The 12,976-nt window shown below is 31.7% G+C and overlaps 1 pseudogene; it reads left to right on the top strand.

Moving 5' to 3' along the window:
* Positions 1–6,362: 6,362 nt before the first annotated feature.
* On the top strand, positions 6,363–12,000 carry LOC120121248 (annotated as a pseudogene).
* Positions 12,001–12,976: the final 976 nt, after the last annotated feature.

Genomic DNA, 12,976 nt, shown 5'->3' with positions numbered 1-12,976 from the left:
TTCAAAAAGTCGATGTTGATTTGAAAAATGTTTGATTTACAGTTTCGGAGTCGGATCGATTGGTCGTAATTCGACTTTTTGTGAACAAACTTAGCAACCGTGCTTAAACCTGTATTGGTGATAACATCGATAGCCATGTGTTGAACTTATATTTTGATATAACAAATATTTGTAAAATTGATTTTGGACTTAATAAAAAATAATTAAAAGTCCAAAATATCTTGAAAAATATATTTTCTAAATTTTGTATATATATGTGAAATATTTTTGAGTTAATTAAAACATGTTTAAAGTATTTAAAATGTGTTTAAAGCTTTTAAACTATGGAAAACACTATTCAGTCACTATTTGACACTGTTCATGACATTGTTTATACATTGGTGCTATTCATAGTTTGGAAACTTGTAAGAGTTTGGAAACTTTTGTAAGAGTTTCGAAACTTTGCGCCCTGAAATTGTTTTAACAGACTGATTTTCTTCAACGATCATATTTTTAAGTAAGTTTCAAAACTTTCTCCAAAGTTTCAAAAATGCATGTGCAAGTGGCCTTTATTACATGTTTTAAAGCTTCCAACTGCTATAACTCATCTCCAACGGTCATAAACGGTAGCAACTCATTTCACACAATAAAAACACTCCAAGGACAATTGAATAAAGTTACTACACCCATCCAAGCTTAAAGATAAACAAAAAGAATCTTTCGTTCTTATTTTTTCATTTTTCTCTTGTATAAGTGTATTGAACATTATTGAATATCTTTGTATTTATTATTTGTGAGCTTAAATATTTGTAAACACCTATCTTGTGATGTATTTTTGTTTACCAAACATCGTTTGTAAAAGGGGAGAGGTTTTAGTTGAGCCTAAGAAAGATAGAGTTGTAAAGATTACTCTTTGTCCTAGAAAAAGAAAAAACAAATTAGTGAATTTGTTGAAATCCTTAGTGTGGAGATAAAGTACTGGATATAGACTTTAGTTGAGAAAGTCGAACCACTATAAGTCTTGTGTCTAATTATTATCTTTTATTGCTTCCACACCAAAGGTTCTTTAAAGGCCAATTCACACATTCTTGGCAGTTTTCGGTTGATTTATCAAGCCCAACACCGTGGTTTTTCAAGAAAGGATTGAATTACAGAGATAAACTTGGGAATATCGGTTTACAGGAAAGAAAAGTAAGTTGCAAGGGTTTGGTCTTTTAGACTATAATCGACATGTATCCGAAAGTAAAATCCATTTCGATGATCAATTAGGAATTGAGGCAAAATGAAGCTTGAGACTATTTTAATCTCATCATATTATTTTTCTAAATTTACTCTTATTTTATTTAATAATTTATTTTAGATTTTCACTCTTTATTTTAAAACACCTTATTTTATTCGTTAAACCAATATTAAAACAAAACGACATTAGAAACTCCTTGTCCCTACGGATCGATCCTAGTTCTCTATACTATATTTCCATTTATTTATTTGAAAAATAAATCATCCCAGTTAGTTCTTCTATTCTTCCCTGCAATGAAAAACCAAGTCTAAATATTTTATGAACACCGAAAATATCTCTGCATCATCTAAATTTCTAATATAACTTCTTAAATTCATACTCCGAATTTAAATAATTCTAGCAAATACAAATTACATGGGAAAAAGGAAACCAACCATCAAAATTAGATTGGGGAAACATAAATGAATTTACTTTGAGACTGATGAACATTAGGTATAATGAAAGGTGTTATTTCCTCAAGATTGAGACTGTCATGTTCAACTCCAAAGAAGCCCTCTTAATTGCTTCTTTCACTTCCTCTTGTGGTTTAAAGAAATGAAAGTGAAGCAAATCGGGATATCAGGCAGCAAAATATTTAGATAAAATTATAATTTGCACCTTCAAAGTTGCTCCTATAATCTTTTTGGATTTAAGTAAACTGTTACCTTGAACTTGAAAGAGTTGAGTTTGTAAAGACAGCCAGCACTTTGAGGTCCAAACAACCCATCCACGAAACGATGTGGATCATGCCGTCATCTTCGTCAACGGCGATTTCGACGGCGGGAGAAGAAGAGGGCTGGGAGTTAAAAGCGACCCAGTTTCTGAGGGGGTCGGAGGGGTCACGGAAATGAGAAGCCGGCAAGAATTGGACGAATCCGAGGAAGATGATGAGCCCTAAGGCCAGAAAGTGAAGGACGGGTTTGGGATTCGGATCGGGGTTTGGTCCGGATGGATGCGTCCTGAATTCTTGGGTGTGTCAATGCGTTGAGTTGGTCTCCTGTTAGTTGCAGACGATCTCCATGACGTGTACGAGGAAGACATTGACTTTTTCTTTCTAGTTTTTCAACGTTCGGACTTGGAAATCCCTCAAACTGTCTTCTTTCTTAGTAGTGGGCCGTCACATGGATTTGTTTCCGTAAACTACATACATGACCACCCAATTATAGGCTTGGTATCGAAATAACTACCATTTTCAAATTTATGGAATCTTTTAGTGACATTTAATAAAATTAGTATAACTAGGGCATAGGTCCTCGTAAAGTTACGTATTTGCGACTCTATCACCCTACTTTATTTCTTTCATTTTGGTCACTACTTGTACATAATTTGTTTTCTTGGATTTTCATTTAATGCAATTTGATCTGATTCTGTTTTTAATTTATCTAATGCCTTAATTTGAGCATTAACTCTAAAATTTTATTCTAGTCATGTATTAAATTTATTGATTAAATCCCTTAGATTTTAGAACTAATCATTGAGTCAATTCTCACACTTGTTATCAAGATAATACATATGTTATATAGTAACTTGTTCAAGTTTAGGAGAAAAAATAAAACTAAAATAACTTATTGCATTTGAACCCAAAATCAGTCAGTAACCAATCAAAGCCTTAACCAATGGGCTAAATCTAATATTTAGGAATTAATTAAAATATTTTTTATATTATATATTATAGTTAATGATAGAAATAAAAATATACAAGTGAGGACTTAAAACTAGACCAATTGAGAATGTGATAACACTTAAATTGCTAAAAAATCTAATATATTATTTATAATTGATTTAAGATTTTTAATATTTTTAAATTAAAGTTATCTATTTTATATTTATTTATTAATGATTATATATATGAAATTATATTTAAAATTAAATTAAAAATATTTAACATACCCGAACTCACGAGCACAATTTAAAATCAAAAGATAAATTTATAATCTAAATCTTAAATATTTTTTCTTATGATTATAATTTGAATATTAAATTATTTTTTAATGATTTCATATATATAATCATTAAAAATAAATATGAAATTATTTTTCTTACAAAACTTGAACAAGTTATATAACATATATTATCTCAATAACAAGTGTAAGAATTAGCTTAGTGGTCAAGGTATGCATAGGTTACCCTTGGGACCCAAGTTGGATTCTCTTGGGTGTAAAATTCATCTTGAGAATTCGCTTAGTGGTTAAGGCATTAGGCATGCGTATGTTATTATCTCAATAATATATATAGATTGTAACATGTGTCACAATTTGATTGGAGAAATAAATTTATTAAATTAAATTGAAATTATGACCTAATTAAAAATTAAGAATTAATGTTAATCCTGGTGATCAAATTGATTAATTCTTAAATCTAGGGGATTTAATCTATAAATTTAATATGTGACTAGAATAAAAGATTTTAAAGTTAATGCTCAAATTAATGCATTAGACAAATAAAAAAAAGAATCATAATCAAATTGCATTAAATGAAAATCCAAGGAAACAAATCATATGCAAGTAGTGACAAAATGGAAGAAAATCCAAGGAAGGTCATATTGACACAAATTTGAAAATTGTGATCATTTCGAGACCAAGCCCATTGTGGTTGGTCATTTATGTAGTTTACCCATTTTTTGTCCCTATGCCTTATATTTAAAAATTAGGGTAAACTATGCATTTAGTACTTAAATTTTCAGTTTTTGTCTATTTTAGTTACCTAAACTTTCATTTTTTTTCAAAACCATATCCAACATTTAGTTTTCATTTCATTTTAGTATCCCACCATTAAAAACTTAATGTTTAGTACTTAAAATATAAGTTTTGATCTGTTTTAGTACCTAAACTTTCATTTTGTTCAAATTTTAACGTTAGATTTTGAACGAGAGTACTAAAATAAAACATAAACTAAACTTTAAGTATGATTTTAAAAAAATTGAAAGTTTAGATACTAAAATGGACCAAAACTAATAGTTTAGATACTAAATGCATAATTTACCCTAAAAATTATGGGTTTTGCTTTTTTTTTTTTACGTAACTTTCATCACTAACTTTAGTTAAGTATTTTTAGTCAAATGAAATTTAAATAATTTTAATTTGATTCTTTGATATTGTTTTATTTTTATTACTCTCAGGTAGAGGTATAAATCAAAAAGGCTTTAATAATCTGTTTGTGAATTATTCTTATAAGGTTTGTTCATATTTATTCATTAAGCTAAATAAAAGAGTATGAATTATTTTTATGTTTATTTAATAAAAGAAACAAATGAACACAAATATATGTATATTTTGTTTGTTTATGTTCACGAGCAAATTCTTTTATAAACTCATTTATTGATTCTTTTATAAACTCGTTTATCGACTTTTTTATAAACTCGTTTATCGACTCTTTACTCGGTTATTGATTTCCATAGTTTTCACTTTTTTTGTCTTACAAATAAAAAAGATAAAAAGCGAGTGTTGGTTGTCGAACATTAAACAAACAATAAAGGAACATGTTCGCAAAACACACAAACATAATACTAAAAATTTAAACGAACACAAATTGAATATAAACACTTTCAAAAACAAAAAACGAATACGAGCATAACTTTAAAGCTCGATTCATTTACACCCCTAACTCTTTTATGAATATATTTGACATGTTTAAAAGACTTTAAATTATAAATCATAAATTCTAAATCAAGGCTTGTATAATAAAATTTAGGGTAAAGTATAGTAATGATCACTGAACTTTTATGAAGCTTTCATTTAGGTCCTCTAACTTTTAAAACTTGCAATACAGTCCCCCAACATTTAGTCCGTTTGCAATATGACCCCCGACGTTACACTACCGTTAGAAGACACTGACGTGGCAGTGAGATCACCGTTTGTAGCTATGAAAATCAGGGTAAATTATATAAATGGTCACTGAACTTTTTAGGTGCTTGCATTTAGGTCCCTCAACTTTTAAAACTTGCAAAACAAACCTCAATTTCATTCTAAACCCCAAATTCCAAAATAATTCAATTACATTCTAAACCCCAAATTCTAAAATACTTCAAAATATTGACTTAACCAAGATTTCATGTTAACCAAGATTTATATATTTTTTTAATGTTTTGATTGAGTTGTATTCAGTGAAAATTGATTGTTACTGTTCGATTGAGTTCATGTGCAATTGAATGGTGGGGTATGCATGTGTAAATGACGTTTGATGATATTGGATATTGAGTTCTAATTTCTTATTGTTTTTTCAGATCGTGTTGCATGTGTATTGGGTACTGAGTTTGAATAAACTATTGTAAACATTGATGCTATTTAAATATTGGTTGTTGGGACTTAAATGTGAAATATTGTTTTCATGAACTTAAATCTATAAATTTTCAGAATAGTAACAATCAATTTTCACATGAACTTGGCATCATTTACACATGCATACCCCACCTTCAATTGCCCATGAACTCAATCGAACAGTAACAATCAATTTTCACTGAATACAACTCAATCAAAACATAAAAAATGAAAAAATATATAAATCTTGGTTAAGTCAATATTTTTTGATTATTTTGGAATTTGGGGTTTAGAATGTAATTGAATTATTTTAGAATTTGGGGTTTAAAATGAAATTGAGGAATGTTTTGCAAGTTTTAAAAGTTGGGGGACCTAAATGCAAGCGCTTGAAAAGTTCAATGTCCGTTTATATAATTTACCCTAATTTTCATAGCTACAAAAGGTGATCTCAATGCCACGTCAGCATCTTCTAATGGCAATGTAACATCGGGACCATATTACAAACGGACTAAATGTTGGGGGACTATATTGCAAGTTTTAAAAGTTTGGGGTCCTAAATGAAAGCTTTAGAAAAGTTTAGTGACCATTACTATACTTTACCCTAAAATTTATTCCTATTAAATTAAGTGATAATAAAATAATTTTTTTGATAAAATATTGTTTCAATCAAATTATTATAAATTCCTATGAAGTTCAACACACATTTTAAATAAAAATCAATTAGAATAGTAATTCTATAAATAAAATAATATTATGGGCTTTATCGAGCCTAAGAAATTAATAAATTTATCCAAACTCAAGCTATAAACTAGTTAAAGTTATGGGCTTTGTATCGACCCGGTTCAAACATCAAACTAAGGAACCCTCCTTCCTTTCTCTTCTCTTCCAAGGTTTTAACTTGGTACTGATCGAACCAACCCTGATTCCCCTGAACTTCGGCCTCTTGAAACTACAAAAACGAAGAAGAAAAGGATTTCCTCGGAAAGCTGCGCCCAAACATCTGAGCTAAATTCGGGAGAAATCATGTAATTTTTCATTAATTTGTCTTTCCTTTTCCAGCTGAATCATCGAATTGTATTCACAATTTCACGATTTTTTTGAAATTGTTTCTGAAGGTCTAGAATATGTGTGAAAAATCTACCGAAGCATGTGGCCGAAGAGCGTTTAAGAGATTTCTTTTCTCAGAAAGGAGAAGTTACCGACGCCAAGCTTATGATCACAACGTACCTATTAACTTCTTTTAAAGTTATTTTTTTAAAGTTACAGTTCATTGGTTCTTAATGAATTTATATTTTAATCAGCGATGGAAAGAGCAGACAATTTGCGTTTATCGGGTACCGTACGGAACAAGAAGCAAAGGAAGCTATCAAGTACTTCAACAAGTCTTACCTTGATACTTCCAGAATCATATGCGAGGTCTGCCCGTTTCTTCTTCTTCTAACTGGAAATTATTTTCCATAGTTAATTGATGTTGCTGTTGTATGTAGCTAGCTAAAGAAAACAAAAGATGGTATAATTTTGCAAATGGAGTTGATTCTGAAATGTATAAGAAGAAACAAATCTTATTTTGCTTTCTTTCAGATTGCGCGTAAAGTAGGGGACGCAAATATACCCCTCGTCCGTGGAGTCGGTATTCTACAAAGGAACAGGATAATTTGGCCGAATCCCGGAAAAATAAAGCTGGGACTAAAATTTCTGGGAAAAAAGATCTTGAAAACGGTGACAATGATGACCCACAACTTCAAGAGTTCCTTCAGCTTATACGGCCGAGGGTTAAGTAAAAAATGTGGGCAAATGACATTGTACTTTACACCCCGGTAATCAGAATAGCAAAGCTACTGAGAAAAAAGGTGTATCCGAGAAGGAAAGCAGAAAGACATTGGCTTCGGTAGATGTTGACTCAGATGAAACTGACATTGCATTGGATGAAAATGAAACCAAAGCTTCAGACAACGTTGCTCGTAATGATGTCATTTCGGATATGGATTATTTCAAGAGTAGAGTAAAGAAAGATTGGTCAGATTCAGAAAGTGATGACAGTAAGGAAAATGATGATGGTGATCTAAAGGGAAAACAAAATTCGAGCTCTGAGAATGTTATCCAGGATCAGATTCAAGAATATTCATCCAAAGATTTTGATGGTGAAATCCTTGATCCAGGCAACCCATCTTCAGGCGTGAAAGATGATAGAGATGAAGTCCTTGAGAGTGGTCGGCTTTTTGTTCGTAACCTGCCATATACAGCAACGAATGTTTTTGTAAATAGACTTTCTTGGTTTATCTTTTTTTAATTGTTATTAAGGGCATTCCATGGTAATATATTCATCTCTTGATTTTCATATAACATTGAAGATGAGTTGACGGAACTCTTTAGCAAATTTGGTGATCTCTCACAAGTCCATCTTGTCATTTATACAGACACTAAGCATCCAAGGGAATTGCATACATTCTTTACAAGGTTCCAGAATGTGCAGTCAGGTATTCTTTATTAATTTGTTTTAATGGTGGTTTTGGCACATTGAAATTTGGTGAAGATTGACATGAAGGCTTGTTAAGACATACACACCTAAAGCTCATAATTGAACGTAGGGGAAGTGCTTGTTCAAGTGCTGCTGCTAGGTCCTATAAGTTTCTGGTTCTCCCCATTGAATTAAGGCTTACATAAGAAGAATGTTTGTTTTCTTGGGCACATAAATTGTAAGCCTTACTATACATTAAATAGTAGAATTTCTGGGCCCAAGATTAAATGAATGCTGATCTTCTGGGCCAGTTAATTCTTAACCTATTATCTTTACTCTTGTTCTCTGATTTCGCTAATATCAAATCAAATCTGGTCATTCAGCCTTTAATGTTTTTTCATTGGGATATATTCATGCTTTGGAACTTTTTATGATATACTATATGAACGTCTGGATCTTACAGCCTAATTAATTTTTGTAGGCCTTTAGAAGAAGTGGACAAATCAATTTTTCAGGGCAGATTATTGCATGTGTTGCCAGCAAAACTAAAAAAGCCAACAGACAAGTAAGCATTATCAGTAAAAATCAATCTCTATTCTCTATAGTCTTCTAGGTTTTAAATTATCATTGCTTCCCAGATATAATGGTCATTTATCCAATACTTCTTTCTCTTAGGATCGATGATTCAGCTAACCAAGGTTCAAAAAGTTTCAAGCAAAAGAGGGAAGAAGAAAGGAAGGCATCTGAAGCTAGTGGAGATACAAGAGCAAGGAATAGTCTTTTCATGCGCCTGATACAGTATGTTATATTGAATGTCACAGAATTTTTTCCCTTTTTAGTGAAATTAATCCTTGACAGTTTCTTATGTTAACTGAACCTAAAGGATGTTCTAGATTTTGCCATTGACGTGAAAATGTTGTCATTTGCGAAAGATCGTTACTGATCTTGTACTGCTTTTCACACACTTCAGTTATTAACTATACTGAAATCTTACCAAGGGATATGAAATTGTTTTACTGAACTAACAATCTCTCTTTCTCTTATCATGTTTTTGACACTGATTATAGTAGTCTTACTTTCATCATTGGCTATGCTTTAGTGAAGTGCTCTTATGTCTCAATTATATTGTTATTGTATCATTGACCTCTCTTTAATTTTCTTGTGTTAATAGGTTGTTGAAAACATTGCTAGGAAATATGGTGTAAGAGTGAGTTACTTGATTGAGAAGCAGATGATCTAGCTGTGCGTATTGCTTTGGGGGAAACTCAAGTGATATCAGAAACCAAAATTCCCTTACAAATTCTGGAGTAAATATCTCTTCTTTGGAGGAGATTGCTGCTGGTAAAATGGATGGCAGAAAAAGGAGTAATCATGTTCTGTTAGTAAAGAACTTGCCATATGGTTCATCGGAAGGTGAACTAGCTAAGATGTTTGGAAAGCTTGGGAGCTTGGACATGATCATTCTCCCTCCAACAAAACTTTGGCCCTGGTATGCATGTATGTTCTAATTATAATTTTTATATAGATTTTTGGTTCAGGCTTATACATTTGAAGTGACAAATTTAATTTCCCGGTATGCTGCTGTTGCATGGCGTGCCACTGTTTTATCCTTTATTGATGATTGGTGCATGATATTTCAGGTTGTTTTCCTAGAACCAGGTGAAGCTCGTGCAGCATTTAAGGGTTTAGCATACAATCGTTATAAGTGAGATTTCCTCCTCTTTTAGACATTAGTTTAACCCTCTTACTGCAATTTAGAACAATTTTCTTTGGTGACTCGTTAATTAATTTTCAAATTGTCTCCAGGAGTACGCTAATGTGTTTAATTTTAGCTGTATTTGGCTACTTGCTTAAACTTGGTGGTTAGGGCTGTAAATGAGACAAGACAGATCGTGAGCTACTCGAGATCGACTCGATCAAAGCTCGACAAATACTTGACTTGAGCTTGAGCTTGACTCAAGTTCTTAACGAGCCGAAACTAGCTACTTGATACTTGACTCGAAAAGCTCGCGAGCTACTTGAAAATATATAATATATTAAGATTTAAAAAAAAATTATTAATAATATTAACATTTATGTGTTAATGTTTTTTAAAATGCAGTATAAGGTTTTCATGTATTTAAGGTTTAGATTCGAGTTTGATGTTTCAATTGAGTTAAGTTTAAGAATTTTTTTTCCGTTTCAAGCTTTTACGAGCTTTAGTTAATGGTTTCGAGTTCGAATCAATCTTGAAAATTTAGGCTCGCTAGTTTTTGAGTAGAGTTGAGCTCGAGTATTTACAGCCCTATTGGTGGTTGTTAACCTGAGGATGACATAATATATGTTTTTTAGGCACTATAGTGGCTCTTATATTTTTTAACCTTCAAGTAAGCTGGAATTACTATTCATGGAACCCGACTGGTGTGTTTTCCATTAATGTAGGGATGTTCCTTTATACTTGGAGTGGGCTCCTGACAATGTTCTTAATAAGAGTTCAGCGTCTGTGGGTGACAAAAAGAATGATGCAGCTGTTGGTGAACATGATGTAAAGAGATCAATTCTAGAGCAACAGGTGGAAGGAATCTCGGATGTGGACATTGATCCTGACAGAATTGAGGTTCAGCATATGATATGAGTTTTCTCTTTCCTTTCTCCACTTCTCTTTCTCTGATGTGATAAATTATTTGCTTTGATTACTTATCATCGCTTTGATATTGCTTTCACGATCTCTATTTTTCAAGAACCTTAATTTCAAGACTACCGAAGAGAGCTTGAAGAATCATGTCACTGAACTTGTAAAGGAAGGAAGAATAAAGAGCATCAGGATAATTATTTGGGTATTTTGGACGCTGTCTGAATCACAGTCAATATTTGTGCTTCTGACCCTTGTGGGTTTGGTGTTTTCTTTGGCAGGTGAAAAAGCACATGAAGAATGGAAAGCAAGTCTCAATGGGTTATGGTTTTATCGAGTTCGATTCAGTAGAGACTGCATCAAATGTTTGCAGAGACTTGCAGGTATTTACAATCAAGATCAGCAGGTTCAAAAACCATAGTTTCAGCCCCTTTTTTGATACCTTTCTTTCTTTCTTTTAGGGGACTATTTTGGATGGGCATGCTCTTATCTTGCAACTTTGTCATGCCAAAAAAGAACAAGCAGTGAAAAACGTTGAGAAAGATAAGAGTTCAACAAAGTTACTTGTACGAAATGTAGCTTTCGAAGCCACAGAAAAGGATCTAAGACAGTTATTTAGCCCATTCGGCCAGGTATTTTTTTATTTTGTTTGTAAATCTGTACATGGTTTAGAATAGTTTATAAATTTACATAAGATTAAGGACTACATCCTCCTCCATTACTTAACAAACAATAGTTGTCACCATTATATTTTTTATATACGCTAGTGCTGTAATATTTTTTAACTATATAGTGTATAGAGCAAGAGGCTAGAGTGTATACTAGTAGTCCACATTGTTTGGAGTTTCTTTTGGAAACTTGCGTAGTAAATAACTTAGGGGGATGAAGCTTGAGGAATTTGATCCAGCCTTATGTTGATTTCTTTAAAACAGAAACTTGGTATTGCTGTTGCTTTCTGGATACTGAATGTTTTATGTTCCTCTGATTGTTCCGACTTTTCCTTCCGGCTGTTCAGATCAAGAGCTTAAGGCTACCAATGAAGTATGGAAACCATAGAGGTTTGCGTTTGTAACTAAGCAAGAGGCTCAAAATGCCCTTCAAACACTTTCAAGCACCCATCTTTACGGTCGTCATCTGGTAAGTCATATCCCGTCTTTAACAGCCTTGCTTATTCACGTCTCAGCTATGACAACATAAATGCCGTCTATGAATTTTAGGTGCTAGAAAGAGCAAAAGAAGGCGAGAGTCTAGAAGAGTTACGGCCCGAACAGCTGCACAATTCACCAATGAAGAAAATGGGTATCAAAATCCAGCTAGATTATCAAAGAGGAAGAATGGGGATATCTTGGACGATGGCGGGTAACGTCAATTTTGTAGGCCTCTTTTGCTTTTAGTGTATCTTTCTTATTTAATTTGAATGAGATGAGCAAAGTGTAAAATATAATTTATAGATACAATATTAATTTAAAGGGTAGAGAACATCGTTTTGGACATTAAAATAACGCGATCAAAACGTTGTTTTGGTGTGACATTCACGTCAACTAAACTTTGATATCATCTAAAATGTTTTTGATCCCTAACGCACAATCAATCTACTGCAGATTCCCAACAAATATTCTTAAGCTACCTCTTGGCATTGTTGTGTTTATGCTTCTACTTATCTCACCAGAATATGTATATCAAGGGAATAATCAAATTAGAATCTTGGAATTAAATTAGACTTAAGAGTTTTAATTTGATATAATTTTATAAAATTAAATTAGAGAACGAATTTTGTGAAAGGAAAGAGTTGAGGCTGGATGTTTTTGGTAAAATATTTCAACTTTGGAATAAATACTATAACGAGTAATATATTAATATAGTATATTTTTATATATGTATTTTATTTCTTTTTTTTCATTTCATTGAATTAAAAAAATTTAAACTAGCTTAATTTTAAAATTTATAATGGATTTAAGATAGATAAAATACATTAAATGTTGGATTAGATTAAAATAAAAAAACTTTAATTTTCTAGTCGGGATAAAAAAAACTGCCCCGCCAATTAATCAATTTTCATGAGTCGGCTAACGTGCATAGTTCTGGACCCCAAAAGAAAATGAAAAAGGCGGACAAGGGTGAAATAGTAAGTTACCTTGAGAAAAGCCAACATTTTTTTTTGGTTAATGAATTTTTGAAAGTTTCTATTAACCTAATCGACTGATTAGACCCTATTAATGTCTAAATTTTTCTATTATTATTTTAAATGTCTATTATTTTATTCGTTACTATTTTAAATATTCGAACATTAATTATCGTTAAAAACTCTGTTAAATGACCTATTATATTCTTAAATAATTTTAAAAATTTATCTTTTTAAAATATTTTTTAAATTAAAAAACTGTAGAATTTCA

This window comes from Hibiscus syriacus, unplaced genomic scaffold (assembly GCF_006381635.1).
Source record: "Hibiscus syriacus cultivar Baekdansim isolate YM2019G1 unplaced genomic scaffold, ASM638163v2 tig00110365_pilon, whole genome shotgun sequence".
Classification (NCBI taxonomy): Eukaryota; Viridiplantae; Streptophyta; class Magnoliopsida; order Malvales; family Malvaceae; genus Hibiscus; species Hibiscus syriacus.
This window is presented reverse-complemented; position numbering and strand designations above follow the sequence as displayed.